Source organism: Dasypus novemcinctus, chromosome 23 (genome assembly GCF_030445035.2).
Source record: "Dasypus novemcinctus isolate mDasNov1 chromosome 23, mDasNov1.1.hap2, whole genome shotgun sequence".
Taxonomy (NCBI): Eukaryota; Metazoa; Chordata; class Mammalia; order Cingulata; family Dasypodidae; genus Dasypus; species Dasypus novemcinctus.
In genome coordinates, this window is record NC_080695.1 from 29,695,985 (window position 1) to 29,712,560 (window position 16,576).

Below are 16,576 nucleotides of genomic sequence, written 5' to 3' on the forward strand. Positions count from 1 at the left end.
AACAAATCTCCTTAATATTTCAATGAGAGAGATTAAGGATATTAAGAAGACATTGGATGACCACAAAGAAGAATTTTTAAAGTACATAGAAAAATAGCAGATCTTATGGGAATGAAAGGTGTAATAAATGAAATTAAAAATACACTGGAATCATATAATAGCAGATTTGAGGAGGAAGAAGAAAGGTTTGAAGAAATGGCCTCTGAAAGCAAACATAACAAAAGAACAGATGAAGAAAAGAATGGAAGGAATTGAGAACAAGTTCTCAGAGAACTAAATGACAGCAAGAGATATGCAAACATATATGTCATGGATGTCCCAGAAGAAGAAGAGAAGGGAAAAGGGATAGAAGGAATATTTGAAGAAATAATGGTAGAAATTTTCCCAACCCTATTGGAGGACATAGGTATCCATGTCCAAGAAGCATAACGTACTCCCATCTGAAAATCCATATAGACCAACTGTGAGATACATACTAATCAGAATGTCAAATGCCAAAGACAAAGAAAATTCTGAGAGCAGCAAGAGAAAACAATGCATACATACAAGGGATACCCAATAAGATTTTGTGCCAATTTCTCATCAGAAACCATGGAGGCAAGAAGACAGTGGTATGATATATTTAAGATACTGCAAGAGAAAAACTTCCAGCCAAGAATCTTATATCCAAGAAGATTGCCTTTCAAAAATGAGGGTGAGTTTAGAATATTCACAAATAAACAGAAACTGAGTTTGTAACAAAGAGACCAGCTTTGCAGGAAATACTAAAGGGTGTGCTACAGTCTGAAAAGAAAAGACAGGCAAGAGAGACTTGGAAGAGAGTCTAGAAATGAAGATCATATCAGTAAAATAGCTAAAAGCCTCAAAAGAGTGGTGAAAAAAAAATATGACAGCTAAAACCCAAAAGTCAGGGTGAAATAAGAGCTGCCTTTCCAGTAATAACATTGAATGTTAATGTATTAAACTTCCCAATCAAAAGACACAGACTGGCAGAATTGATTAGAAAATAGGAGCCACCTATATGCTATCTGCAAGAGACTCACATTAGACACAAAGATACTGTATTAGTCAGCAAAAGGGGTGCTGATGCAAAATATCAGAAATTGGTTGGTTTTTATAAAGGGTGTTTATTTGAGGTAAAAGCTTTACAGTTACCAGGTCATGAAGTGAAGTTACTTCTCTCACCAAAGTCTTTTGCCATATGTTGGAGAAACATGGCTGCTAACATCTCCTAGGGTTCAGGCTTCCAGGGTTCCTCCTTCCCAAGGTTTATTCCTCTCTGGGCTCAACATCTCTGTTTTCTCCACAAGGCCAGCTGTAGACTATCAGGATAATAGCTCTGTCTCTCTCCCCGGGGCTTCTGCTGTGTCTAAGGAGCTGTCTCTATTCTTCTGTGTTCTCCTGTGTGTTTACTTCCTGGGCTCGAGCTCAAAACTTCAGCATCAAAATGCCAACATCAAAATGTCCAGCATCAAAAAGCTCCAACTCTGTCTTTTGCCATGTCTTTTATCTATGAGTTCCCACTCACCAAGGGATGGGGACTCAGCACCTTACTGAGGTGGCCCAATCAAAGCCCTAATCATAATTTAATCATGTCCAGGTACAGACCAGTTTACAAATATAATCCAATATCTATTTTTTAAATTCTTAACTATATTAAAGTACTACTGGTACCAATAAATTAAAAGTGAAAGGCTGGAAAAAGTTATTCCACACATTCAGTAACAACAACAACAAAAAAAAAAACTAACAAAAAACCCTGAGTACCTATGCTTATATTAGTTAAAATAGACTTTAAATGACATTAGTAATATGCAATCTGGGGAGGAAGTCAGGGGGAAAACATTCCATTTACAATTGCAACTAGAGGAGCCAAATATTTGGCAATAAACTTAACTGACAATGTAGGGCACTTGTATTCAGAAAACTACAACCCCTTGTTAAAATAAATTTTACAAAGACCTAAATAATTGAAAGGAAATTCCATGCTTATGGGTGGGACTAAATATCATTAAGATGTAAATTCTACCCAAATTGATATACAGATTCAATGCAATCCTGATAAAAATTCCACCAGAATTTTTTTAATTAATGGAAAACAAGATTATAAAATTTATTTGGAAGGGTAAGGGATCCTCAATAGCCAGAAACATCTTAAAAAGGAAAAGTGAAGTTGGAGGACTCTCACTTTCGGACTTTAAATCATATTACTTAGCTACAGGGGTAAAAACATCATGGTACTGGCATAAAGACAGAGACATAGGTCAATGGAACTGAACTGATGGTTCAGAAACAAACCTTCACATCTATGGTCAAGTGATATTTGACAAGCCTGACACACCACCCTTCTTGGGCAGAATAGTCCAGTCAACAAATGGTGCTGAGGAGAACTTGATATCCATAGCCAAAAGAAGGAAAGAGGACCCCTATCTCACATCTTATCCAAAAATTAACTCAAAATGGATGAAAAACCTAAATATAAAAGCAAGAACCATAAAGCTTCTAGAAGAAAATGTAGGAAAATATCTTCAAGAGCTGGTGGTAGGTGGTAAATTCTTAAATGTATGTAGAAGTTTTTATTAACTTTATTGTAAAAGTACAGAATGTATAGAATTAATGGTAACACATTAGAGTAACAGCTGGTTTATAAATCAGGATGTGGCTGAAAAGGATAGTCTAGGTATGTAAATGCCAACTGAAAGAAAGCTAGAGATTAATCTAGGGACTGAAAAACACAGTAAACCCAGAGGTGGTTGAGAATTGTGGCTGATGGCACAGATGCTAGAGTGTCCTTTGTGAGCTAGAACAGATGTACATCACTATTGCAGGTGGAGGAAATGTGGAGATGCATGGGGAAAATATAAGTGAAATGACCTATGGACTGTGATTAACAGTAATAATGTAATATTCTTGCATCTAAGCCAAAGATGTACTGTGTTGATAATGGCAGAGTATGGAAAAAATGTGCCAAATGTACACTATTGCCCTGGTAATAGTTTGATGATATTATCTCCTAATCTGTAACAAATGTTCCACTATAGTGCAGTGTGTTGATAGAGTGTTGTATGGGAATCCTGTACATGTGCATGATTGTTTCAGAAGTTTACAACTTCTGTCATAAAAATATTTTAAAAAATAATAATAGGGTGAGTTGGGGGAAAATACACCAAATGTAAGATAAGGACTATAGTTAGTAGTAATATTTTGATGATATTCTTTAATCATTTGTAACAAATGCCTCACAATAGTGCAAGATGTTGGTAGTGGGTTGATGTATGTGACCCCTGTATGACGTTATACATGCTTCCTTTGTAAGTTCATACCTTTTACTATATACTTATTGTTAATATATGTTCATATATAAGTTATTTTTACAAAATAATAATAAGGTGACTTGGGGGAAAATACACTAAATGTAAGATACTTTGATTGGTAGTAATATTTTGAGGATGCCCTTTAATCACTAGTTAAAAATGTTTCACATAATGCAAGGTGTTATTGGTAGGGTGGGTATTGTTGATATCCCTATATAATGTTATGTATGTTTGTTTTGTAAGTTCACAACTATTACTATACACTTACGGTTTTTTAATTTCTTGCACATTTTATTAATTAATCAATTTATTTATTTATTTATTTCTCTCCCTCCCCCCCCATTGTCTGTTCTCTGTGTCTATTTGCTGCATGTTCTTCTTTTGTCCGCTTCTGTTGTTGTCAGTGACATGGGAATCTGTGTCTCTTTTAGTTACATCATCTTGCTGTGTCAGCTCTCCATGTGTGTGGCGCCATTCCTGGGCAGGCTGAACTTTCTTTTCGCACTGGGTGGCTCTCCTTATGGGACACACTCCTTGCATGTGGGGCTCCCCTATGCGGGGGACACCCCTGCACGGCAGGGCACTCCTTGCATGCATCAGCACTGCTCATGGGCCAGCTCCACACAGGTCAAGGAGGCCCGGGGTTTGAACCGCAGACCTCCCATGTGGTAGACAGATGCCCTAACCAATGGACCAAGTCCGCTTCCCTACACTTATTGTTTATGTATGTTTATGTATGTGTGATATACTTCAATAAATTTTTAAAAATGCAAAAAACAAACAAACAAAAACTTTCCCAACAAAGAAAAGTCCAAGACAGATGTCTTCACATGAGAATTCTATGAAGCATTTCAAGAAGAATTAGCACCAATCCTGTTTAAACTCTTCCAAAAAATTGAACAGGAGGGAAAATTACCCAACACATTTTATGAAGCCAACATCACGCTAATACCAAAGCCAGATACAGGCACCACAAGAAAAGAAAATTACAGACCAATATCGCTAATGAACATAGGTGCAAAAATTCTCAACAAAATACTTGCAAACCGAAACCAAGAGCATATCAAAAGAATCGTATACCACGACCAAGTGGGATTTATTTTGGTATGCAAGGCTGGTTCAACAGAAGAAAATCAATTAACTTAATAAACCACACTAACAAATTGAAGGAAAAGCCACATGATCATCTCGATCGATACAGAAAAGGCGTTCGACAAAATCCAGCATTCTTTTTAATAAAAACACTACAAAAGATAGGAATAGAAGGAAAGGTCCTCAATATGATAAAAGACATATATATGAAAAAACCCACAGCCAACATCATATTCCATGGGGAAAGGTTGAAAGCTTTCCCTCTAAGATCAGGAACAAGATGAGGATGACCTCTGTCACCAGTTATTCAACACTGTGTTAGAAGTTCTAGCTAGAGCAATTAGACAAGAGAAAAAATAAAAGACATCCAAATGGGAAGAGAGGAGTGAAACTCTCATTATTTGTAGATGACATGATCTTTTTTTTAAAGATTTATTTATTTCTCTCCCCTCCCCCCACCCCAGTTGTTTGTTCTCTGTGTCTATTCGCTGCGTGTTCTTCTTTTGTCCACTTCTGTTGTTGGTGGTGGCACAGGAGTCTGTGTTTCTTTTTGTTGCATCATCTTGTTGTGTCAGCTCTCCATGTGTGCGGCACCATTCCTGGGCAGGCTGCACTTTCTTTTGCGTTGGGCGCCTCTCCGTACAGAGTGCACTCCTTGCACGTGGGGCTCCCCTACACGGGGGACATCCCTCCGTGGCAGGGCACTCCTTGCGCACATCAGCACTGCGCATGGGCCAGCTCCACACGGGTCAAGGAGGCCTGGGGTTTGAACCGCGGACCTACCATGTGGTAGACGGATGCCCTAACCAGTGGGCCAAGTCCGCTATATTTAGAAAATTCTGAAATATCTACAACAAAATTACTTGAGCTAATAAATGATTTTAGCAAAGTAGCAGGATACAAGATCAACATGCAAAAATTGGTAATATTTCTGTACACTAGTATTGAACAATCTGAGGAGGAAATTAGGGGGAAAGTTCTATTTACAATAGCAACAAAAAGACTTAAATACGTGGGAATCAATTTAGCCAAAGAAGTTCAGTCCTATCCTCAGAAAACTATAAAACAATACTCAAAGAAGTCAACAAATACCTAAACGAATGGAAAGACATTCCGTGTTCATGGATTTGAGGACTAAATATGACGATGTCAATCCTACCCAAACTGATTTATAGATTCAATGCAATACCAGTCAAAATTGCAATAGCCTACTTTATAGGAATAGAAAATGGCAATTGTCTTTTTTAAAATTTTCCAAATAAATTTTACCAGATAAATTTATTTGAATGAAAGTGCACCTTTCATACTTATTAGAATGGCCACTATTAAAAAGACAGAAAACTACAAGTGTTGAAGAGGATATGGAGAGCTAGGAACACTTATATAATGTTGGTGGGAATGTAGAATGGTACAGCCACTGAGGAGGACTGTTTGGCAGTTCCTAAAGAAGTTGAATGTAGATTTGCCATGTGACCCAGCAATACCACTGGCGGGTATATGCCCAGAAGAACTGAGAGCAGTGACATGAACAGACATCTGCACACTGATGTTCACAGGGGCATTATTCATGATTGCCAAAAGATGGCAACAACCCAGGTATCCATCAACCAAGGAATGGATAAACTAACTGTGGTGTATACACATGATGGAATATTATTCAACTGGAAGAAGAAATGAAGTTTAAAGGATATGACAACATGGATGAACCAGTAGGACATTATGTTGAGTGAAGCAAGCCAGACACAAAAGGATAAAAATTGTAGAAGTTCTCTCTTATGAACTGAATATATTGTGTAATTTCCTGGAGTTAATAACTTGAATATGGGTCAACAGAAAATAGAAGAGGGTAGAGAATGGAAAGTTGAGGGTTCACTTGTGCAGAATTGATATAAAGGATGTGTGTTAGTCTTTGGAAATGAATAGAAAAGGTGAAAGCACCACATAATATTTGTAACTAGCAGTACTATTATATGGGTATGTATTTTTTTAAAAAAGTACAAATATAATAGCATTATATGGGAAAGTCTAAGGTCATGTACACTGTATTAGTCAGGCAAGGGGGTGCTGATGCAAAATACCAGAAATTGGTTGGTTTTTATAAAGGGTATTTATTTGGGATAGAAGCTTACAGTTACCAGACCATAAAGCATAAGTTATTTTCCTCACCAAAGTCTTTTGCCACATGTTGGAGAAAGATGGCTGCCGATGTCTGCCAGGGTTCGGGCTTCCTGGGTTCCTCTCTTCTCGGGGTTCATTTCTCTCTGGACTCAGCACCCCTGTTTTCTCCATAAGGTCAGCTGTAGACTAGGAGGCTCCCTAGGCTTTGCCCCTCTCACAAGGCCAGCTGTAAACTATCAGGCGACCAGCTCCATAACTCTCCCCAGGGCTTGTTTCTCTCTGGGCTCAGCTGTAGTTGTAGGCTATCAGGCTCATCTCTACTCCTGGGGCCTATCTCTGGAGCTGTCTCTTTTCCTCTTTTCCTGTGTGTCTACTTCCCAGACTCCAGTTCAAAACTCCAGCATCAAAACTCCAACTAACTCCTCTGCTCTGTCCCCAACCAAGGGGGTGGGGACTCAACATCCTACTGATGTGGTCCAATCAAAGCCCTAATCATAATTTAATCATGCCCAGGTAGACCAGTTTACAAACATAATCCATATCTATTTTTGGAATTCCTAAATCATATCAAATGGCTACATACATTATTAAGAAGGAAAGCTAAAAAATGTAAAATGGAACTGTATAGCATAGTAAAATCTCATACGAAATATGAATATGGGTAATAAAAGACTTTTTCTTTGAAACTTAACAACTGTATGTTTTTTTTTTGTGAAAACATTTTTTAAATTGACTTTGTAATAATATTACATTAAATATATATATATATGAGGTCCCATTGAACCCAGCACCCCAACCCCACCTCTCCCCCCCCCAGCAACACTCCCTCCCATCATCATGACACATCCATTGCATTTGGCAAGTACATCTCTGGGCACCCCCGCACCCCATGGTCAACGGTCCACACCATGGCCCACACTCTCCCCCATTCCATCCAGTGGGCCCTGTGAGGATTTACAATGTCCGGTGATTGCCCCTGAAGCACCATCCAGGGCAGCTCCATGTCCCAAAGACGCCTCCACCTCTCATCTCTTCCTGCCTTTCCCCATACCCATCAGCCATCATGTCCACTTTTCTCAATCCAATGCCACCTTTTCTATGTGGACATTGGATTGGTTGTGTCCATTGCACCTCTATGTCAAGAGGAGGCTCAGATTCCACATGGATGCTGGATGCAATCCTCCCACTTTCAGTTGTAATCACTCTAGGCTCCATGGTGTGGTGGTTGTCCTTCTTCAACTCCATCTTAGCTGAGTGTGGTGAGCCCAATAAGTCAGATTGTAGGTGCTGGAGTCTGTTGAGGCTCAGGACCTGGCTATCACATTGTCAGTCCAGAGATTCAAATCCCCTAAATATATCTTAAACCCCGACACTAACTGCACCTCCAGCACATTAGCATGAAAGTCTTATGAAGAGAGATCCCATCTGAGTCCAGATTCATCACACATAAACACCAGTTCCAAAGAGGGGCCATCTGACCTGGTAGTTAACCCCATCGGCCATGACCATAACTCCCATGGGTCTCTTTAGCCCTCGAAGGAACCGATATCTGGGGGTTGTATCTGCTTTATCTGTCTCTCAGACTCTGCTCAGTTGTGCATAAGGGCAATCCTTCTGACAGCCTCCAGACTCTTTTTTAGAGACTCGTAGCCATATAAACTCATTTCTCCTTTCCATTTCCCCCTTACATTAGGTCAAACAGCATTTTAAAGTCATGTTATTTTATGTAGACAGGGATATTCCGCTGATCCGCGTTGAACCTTCCGTATGAGGTCATTTTCCAGTTGCATCATCAGTTGGTAGTTGATAGTGGTCCCTCGGTGCCAGGGAGGCTCATCCCCGGGTGTCATGTCCCACGCTGGGGGGAAGGCATTGCATTTACATGCTGAGTTTGGCTTCGAGACTGGCCACATTTGAGTAACATGAAGGCTGACAGGAGGACTCTACTCTTATATTCTTATCAGAATTTTTGTTCTTGGCAGATGAGACAAGCTGAGGTTATTTATTTCATATGATGGCTAAAGCTTTCCCAACGTAATTGGTAGAGGAGACTTTTAAGATTTTCTTTGCCCTGATATGTTATCTTACAGAAACTTTGCTCTATGTCTCAGGCCTATGTGACTCTCAGATTTACTGTGTAAAGAGGGATTTTGCAGGTACCTTTCTGTGCCACTCCAACTAACTTTTGCCATCTAGGATTTAGCATCTGAGCTTCTGACCAACATGTGTACAAGCTAATATAAGTCAAGTGGCACCCCAAAAGAATTCTAAATTCTTCTATGAATATTTGTTGGCCCTGTTTGGGGCCTCTTTAATTCTAGTTCTTAATTCTGGACCAAGGTTTAAATTCTACTCTAGCAGGAGCCAGGTTCCTTCATCTTTAAGGGAGCCTGGACTATATCATTTTCCCCAGCGGGTTAAGAGAAAGAAGTTAGGGCAGCTGTGGGGGAAGGGGTAGTGGTACAAGAAGATGGGGAAGCAATAGGTTTGGTTTGGAGTTGATTCCCCTTGGTTGCTTTTGGCCTTTTCCTTTTCTAATGAACCTTTAAGTGAAGTTATTGTGGGGGCCAATTGCCCTCCAGCAGCCTCCAAGTACCAGTCTTAGAAGAGCTCATTATGTTGTGGTTAGAGGAAATGTCTCTTAGGCCCCTGGCCTTTTAGCTCAGCTACTCAGATACCACTCTGATCTTGGCAGGTGTCTGGAACTGAACACAGGCAGCATAATGGGTAGAAAAATAGGCTCTCTGCACAGCAGTGAGGACTGGTAGACTAGCCGTTTGACCCAGGTAAGGAATCAGCCTTTCAAACCTCATGGATTCCAAAAACTTAGTCTCTGAGAAAGACAGAAAATTAGAGAGCTAGAGGGAAAAATGAAATGAAACCAAATGGAAGGTCTGACAATAGAACTGAAACCAAATCCAAACCAAAGGTACCTAATCCAAAGACCCAAATAAAAGGGAATTGAACCCGATGCAAATTGAGATGTTCAGATATAGGAAGGGTTAAGTGGGGGATGCAGGGTCTCAGCAACTGGACAGCAGACCCAAAAATGTCTGTCATGGGCATCTCACCTGGCTAGTCAACAGAGCCTGCATCACCAGAGGAAACCTCCTGTATCTCACTGGGGCCTCCAAACTTGTCAAAAGACAAATCCAAGCCAAGTCTGCAGACTAAAGAATTTCATTCTGGACGCCAGTTTTGCTGCAGCATAGGAAGCCAGATCACCTGCTCCAGGTACGGAGAACGTCCGGAAACCACCTGCCTCCATCGGTGCTCGGGCCATTCCACCAACAACTGTATGTTAATGTTACAAGATGTTAATGTCAGACAAAAAACAAGGGAAACGGACTTGGCCCAGTGGTTAGGGCTTCCGTCTACCACATGGGAGGTCCGCGGTTCAAACCCCGGGCCTCCTTGACCCGTGTGGAGCTGGCCCATGCGCAGTGCTGATGCGCGCAAAGAGTGCCGCGCCATGCAGGGGTGTCCCCCGCGTAGGGGAGCCCCATGCGCAAGGAGTGCACCCATAAGGAAAGCCATCCAGCATGGAAGAAAGTGCAGCCTGCCTGGGAATGGCGCCGCCCACACTTCCCGTGCTGCTGACGACAACAGAAGCAGACAAAGAAACAAGGCGCAGCAAATAGACACAGAAAACAGACAACCGGGGGAGGGGAGGAATTAAATAAATAAATAAATCTTTAAACAAACAAAACATTATGCTAAGTGCAAGAAATCGAACATCCAGAGCAAGGGGAAGGGATGGACTTTGGGCTGGAGAAGGGATGCATTTTCCTCTGTGAACAGAGGCAAGGTAGAAAGTTTGAGTGAGTATGCAGGTAAATGGATATGGGATGTGGAGTGGGTTGAGGATTTCATGGGTCATGACTTTTTTTCTGGGCAAGGTCACATGCTGACCATTCAGATGGAAGTTGGAGAGGTTGAGTAAAGGGTTTGAGCAGAATGGGAGACGTTTAGAATAGCTGCTGAAAGGAATGAAGAAGGAACTCACCAACATTTTGAGCCTACCATGTGTCAAGGACTGTGTTTGGGGCTGAGGTTATAGAGATGAGAAAGGTGCAATGCAGTTTTTGTCTTTCAGGAAATCACAATCCAACTGAGATGGGTTTTCTCCAAGAGAGTTAAAATCCAGGGCATCAAGTATTGTAATGGATGGACTATTGTAGAAGCAGGACAGGGACGGGCTCCATCCTGAGAGCAGGGAACAGCAATGCAGAGGCATTTGAGGTTGGTCTTGAAAAAAGAGTAGGAACATACAAGACAGAAGAAAGGAGGTAGAAGTGTTGCATGACGAGAAACAGTGCCGGTCAAAAATACGGAGGTGTAGAATTGCTAGAACTGCAAGATGTTTATGTGGCCAGAGTGAAAAATCCAGGTTGTGAAATATCTTATATGTACCAGGAGTTGGAACTTTCTCCTGGGAGTCAGGAGAGATCCTTAGGCAGAGCAGCAGAATCTTGAGATTGTTATTTTAGGAAGCAATTTCAGTAGTAACTCTGATGATGTTTAGTTCCTAGGCTGCTTAAAGCAAATACCATGGAATGGTTTTATTTGAACAATGGGAATTTATTAGCTTTCAATTTTGATACTGAAAAAATGTCCAAATCAAAGCATCATCAAGGTGCTGCTTTCTTCCTGAAGACCATCTGCTGGTGATCCTTGCCTCCTCTACCACTTGGCAAAGCACATGGCGGTATCTGCCAATCTCTCCCTTCTCTTCTGGGTTTCGTTGATTTCACCTACTTACTTTTATGGCGCACGTATGCTCACTCTCTCTCTTTCTCTCTCTGGATTCATTCTGTTTATAAAGGACTCCAGTAATAGAATTAAGACTGTCCTGAATGAGGTGGGTCACACCTTTATTGAAGGAGCCTCATCCCAAGATCCTAGTTTCAATGGGTTTATATCCACAGGAATGGCTTATATTTAAGACCATATTTTTCTGGGGTACATACAGCTTCAAGCCACCTCAACTGGATTGAAGGGAGGGGAAACTGGAGGCAGGGAGAGAGGTTAGGACACGCTGCAGTAGTCCTGATGAGTGACAATGAGAGCCTGAAGTAGGCAGTGGCAACAAGAAGGAGGGGAGGGGAAGGATTTCAGAGACATTTTTGAGGATGGATGGAATGTGTGAGGAAGAGGAAGAGTGGAGTCAAGGTTGACTCCAAGATATCTTGCTTGGTTGACGAGGTGATACTGTCACCTGAGATGTAGATACAGGAAAAGAAGCAGATACCAGGGAAACATAACTCTGTTTAAAACATACCAGGTGAGGTACCAGTAGGACACCAAGTGTAGACAAATTCATAGGAGCTCATAGAGATCGGTTGTGAGGTTCACTATTGGGTTCCCAGTGCTTGGAACAGTGCAGGGCATGCAGGAGGTACTCAACAAATATTTGTGGAAAGAATGGAGATTTCCATAAACATCTGAAAATGGGCCTTAAACATGACTTTAGTGTACGGCCTAGAATATGGATTTTTGAGTCATCAGTGTATAGATGGTACTTCAAGACCTTGATGAAAAAGAAATTGTTTTCAAACTACATTAGCAAGTTCCTCTTTAGAATTGTACAAAATGATTTCTGCCGCTTGCCTCTCTAAAGTTAACCTTTTACTATATATATACACACACACATAAATATAGGTTTTTATGCTTTTTAAATACATAAATAAAATCATAAACATGGATTGCTTTGCAGACTGCTTTTTTTCCCCACATAATATGTCTTGGTGATCCATGCTAGTCAAGATTGTTATATAGCCCTTAATAGATTCAAGATATTATCCCAGACACAATGTACCACAGAAGTTAAAATCACAGATTAGATTTAGGCTGCCTCAGTTTAAGTCTTTGCTCCACCACTTAAGTAGATGTATGACTGCAAATTACTCTGATTCCTCGTTTAGAAAGGGGGGCAGTGGTAACAGCACGTTTCTTGAGGAGTTATTTGGGATTTAAATGAGCTAATCCCTGGAAAGCACTGCGCCCCACGCGTGGTGCTGTGAGCCATCATTAAACGTTAACTCTTGGGCGATAGATAGTGGGTGCCTGGGGGAGCGAGGAGGCAGAGAACGATTGGGAGAGACATGGGGGCAGTTACTGCAGTGAAGAACACATTTCAAGTCTTGATTGGGGCTGTGCCCACGGAGTGAGGGGCCGTGGGGTGGCTGGGGCCGTGGGGGCAGCACGGTGGCCGCCGCTGCTCCCAGCCGCTGTGTGTGGCGCTGGGGAAACTGAAGGCCGTGGGAAACCCAGCCCCTTCCAAGAGAGGGCTTCAGGAAATCCAAAAGGAAGTAAAAAAAAAAAACAAAACAGCAAGTAATTGGCTTCAACAGTGTGACAGATGATAAGAATTACAAACTGGGGAGGATCCTAACAAAACGGCTCTTTGAAATAGTCCCTGTAGACACTGAAGGAAAAGGCAATGTTCAGCAAGCTAGAAAGAGGGCACCCCAGGAGACAGTCTTCTTAAAGCAGGGCAGCAGGACCCACCCCACGCCCACCGGATGGAAGTACAGAACGTGGTTAAGGAAGCCAGTACCTCATGAAAGGGAAGATTGTGCCCTTCCATAGCGGAGGCCACTGTGTGTGATGAAGTTCAAGAAAGCAGCCAGGCTGTCATTCTCAGGCTGACAGCCACTAAAACCTCATGGCGGAAAGCAAAGTATCACACTTGAACTAAAATCTGTGCAGCGCAAGAGATAATTGAAGACTGCGTGAAGAAGCAGCCTTCCCTGACAGCTTTCCAAAGATGTCCATCCTTCAGTCTCCAAATTTAACTCTGATGTGTGACATTAACACGGCTGGAGGCACGCTGATTGCGCTTCTGATGGGACTGAACAACCACGAGGCTTGCAGCCTCTTACCCTGTGTGCTGTCAGGGTTGATAGTGGATCGAGATGCTTTAGATGTGTGCGAAGGTTCAGAAATCAGGAATTATCCCAGAGAGGTAGTGGAAGATAACAACAGGTTATTGAAATATTTGGATTTAAAGGAGGAAGCAGACACTACATATGCATTTCCCTGGGACAGAATCATTCCAGTTTAAAAATAGAAAAGGTCCTCAAGAGAATGAGAAAAATAAACGAACTTCTTCAGGCACAGAATCCTTCTGACTTGTACCTGATCTGCAGAAACAGAATTGCAGGGTTTGATTGGCCAGTTGGACAAGGTAAGTCTTAGGAAAAACAACAACAACAAAAACAAAAACAAAACACTCTGTATTCAAGAAGCCAGGAAAAGAGCTGGCATTGAAGTGAAAACTGTTATAACTTAACACTGATGTGAAGGAAGCCCTTGAGAAAAGAAAGTTGTTTGTGAGGAGCACCCATCAAATAGAGCAGTTTGCAATGTCCTTGGAAACGTGTCAGATCCAAGTTTGGTGAAAATCGGACTGATATGAACTACGTCGGGCTGGGAGAGCTGCTCACCAAACAGCTGTTTGCCCTAGATGCGGTCAACCCACAGGGAGAGGAGCACAAGGCTGCCAGGAAGCAGGCGGTGAAGCTTGCCCAGATTATTCTCAGCTACCTTGCTCTGAAATCCGATGAATGGAAGAACTAAAATACCCCAGGCCTGATATTGCTTGTTTTGCACTTTGTACATACTTTTATGTAGTTATACAGAGCTTTCAGTTCATTGAGCCTAAACATGATTTTTTTAAAGATTTATTTATTTATCCGCCTCCCCGCGTTTGCACTAGCTGTCTGCTCCTCTTTTTAGGAGGCACTGGAACTGAACCAGAATCTCCTGTGTGGTAGGGGAGCCCCAACTGGCTGAACCACATCTGCTTTCCCTAAACATGATTTATACATGCATATTTCACCCTCCGTATTTATGATTTAAACAAATTATATTCAGTATCTCTGCTCCTTCTGATGTTGCAAAACAAATATTACAGCACATTAACTTTTCAATTTGAGTGCTTATCTGTATGATTTTGTTTGTTTGATTTTGGTTTTAGGGTGTTTTCCTCCTATTATCAAAATATGAAGGAGCAGATGTGGCTCAAGCATTTGAGCCCATGGGATGTCCTGGGTTCTGTTCCAGGTGCCTCCTAAAAAAAACATAAACAAACAACAAGCAAAACAAATGAAAAAACCAACTCAGGGAATCTGATGTGGCTCTGTGGTTGAGCACCAGCTCCCCACATAGGAGGTCCCAGGTTCAATCCCCGGGCCCCCGTACCTCAAAAGAAAAAATAGAGGCAGCTTTTGTAATTAATTTTTTAAATGCCCAAGCATTAAAATGTAGATATTTCATGAATATGGGTAATATTGCATATAAAGACTGTTTTCTTTGAAACTGAACAAATGTTATATATGTTAATTATACAAGCTGTTAATATCAGGCAAAAAGAAACCACACAAAATATTATGCTAAATGAAAGAAACCAGACACAAAGTATTACATATTTTGTGATTCCATTTATATAAAATATAAATATAAATCAATTTATAAAGATGGGATTAGATTAGTGGTTACATAGGGCTGGGGAAGGATAAAGGGATTGAAAGGATAAGGGATATGGACTTTTTCTTTTTGAGTAATTAAATTGTTTTATGTGATCATGCTAAAAACTATTGATTTTACACTTTGGAGACATTGTAAAGTATGTGAATATATCTCAATAAAACTGCTTTAAAATGCAGATGGGGAGCAGCTATATGTAGTTCAAGTGGTTGAGCCCTTGCTTCCCATATATGAGGTCTTGGGCTTGCTCCCCAGTACCTCCTAAAAACAAACAAAAACAAACAAATGAAAAAACCCAACTCTCACTGGGGAGCAGGTGTAGCTCAGTGGTTGAGCACCTGCTTCTTTGTACAAGGTCCTGGGCTCAATCCCTGATACCTCCTGTGGCATTTTATTTATGAATTTCAAAAAAAGAGATACAGATTAATTTATAAACTGGTCTGTTCTTATGGGTGTGATACCCTTTATTGTATTAAATTCAAAGATTTTATGTTTACTCGATTATGTTAAGATTAGGGTGTGCACAGTTGAGTCCCCGAGCCCTTGGTGGGCTATATAAACTGACACTCACCCAAAAACACAGAAGCAGATATGCAAGAAAAGAGAGAGCGCTCCTTAGACACGGCAGAGGAGAGAATTTGTCAGCTTTGATACTGTGGCCCTGGGATAAGATTTGAGCCGTTCACCTGACAGTTTACAGCTGACCTGTGGAGTGAACAGAGCAGCTGAGCCCGGAAAGAAACGAGCCCTCCAGCCTACAGCTGAGATCGGAAAAAGCTGGGCCCATGGAGCCTGAAGAGGAAAGAGGAAGGCTGACCCCTTACAGATATTGGCAGCCATCTTGCTTCAACACGTCGCAAGAAACATTTGGTGAGAAAGTACCTCTTATGGTACTTGAGTTGGACTCTAATTAGGGCCTTATAACTGTAAGCTTCGACCCTAAATAAATACCCTTATTAAAAGCCAACAGATTTCTGGTACCTTGCACCCACACCCCTTTGACTTACTAATATGCCTCCTAAAAAAAAAAGGCAGGTATTTCACAGTCTCAAAAAACAGATACAGGGGAGCGGATTTGGCTCAACTGAGAGAGCGTCCACCTACCACATGGGAGATCCAGGATTCAAAGCCAGGGCCTCCTGACCCGTGTGGTAAGCTGGCCCAAGCACAGTGCTGATGCACGCAAGGAGTGCTCCCCGTAAGGAGAGCTGCCCCACGCAAAAAAAATGCAGCCTGCCCAGTAGTGGCACTGCATACACAGAGAGCTGACGTGGCAAGATGACGCAACAAAAAAGAGACACAGATTCCCAGTGCCACTGACAAGAATACAAGCGGACACAGAAGAGCACACAGCAAATGGACACAGAGCAGACAATGGGGGGAGGCCAAGAAGGGGAGAGAAATAAATAAAAAATAAATATTTTTAAAAAAAACAAAAAAATAGATATAATTTTACACAATACTAGGAAAATTATGAGAAAAGGGGAAATTTTTCATTAGATAGGAGTAAGGTCCATGCACAAAGGCAGTACAATGATATATGTTAATATGCTGAGTAAAGG

At 41.4% G+C, this 16,576-nt stretch overlaps 1 protein-coding gene and 1 pseudogene across 1 annotated transcript in view; both read left to right on the forward strand.

Moving 5' to 3' along the window:
- The window catches only part of LOC101411162 (BAG family molecular chaperone regulator 5-like), a 33,184-nt pseudogene extending 19,079 nt beyond the window's left edge, over positions 1-14,105 (forward strand).
- Positions 1-16,576, forward strand: part of TMEM219 (transmembrane protein 219) — a 74,075-nt gene that overhangs the window by 19,016 nt on the left and 38,483 nt on the right. The window lies entirely within an intron of this gene.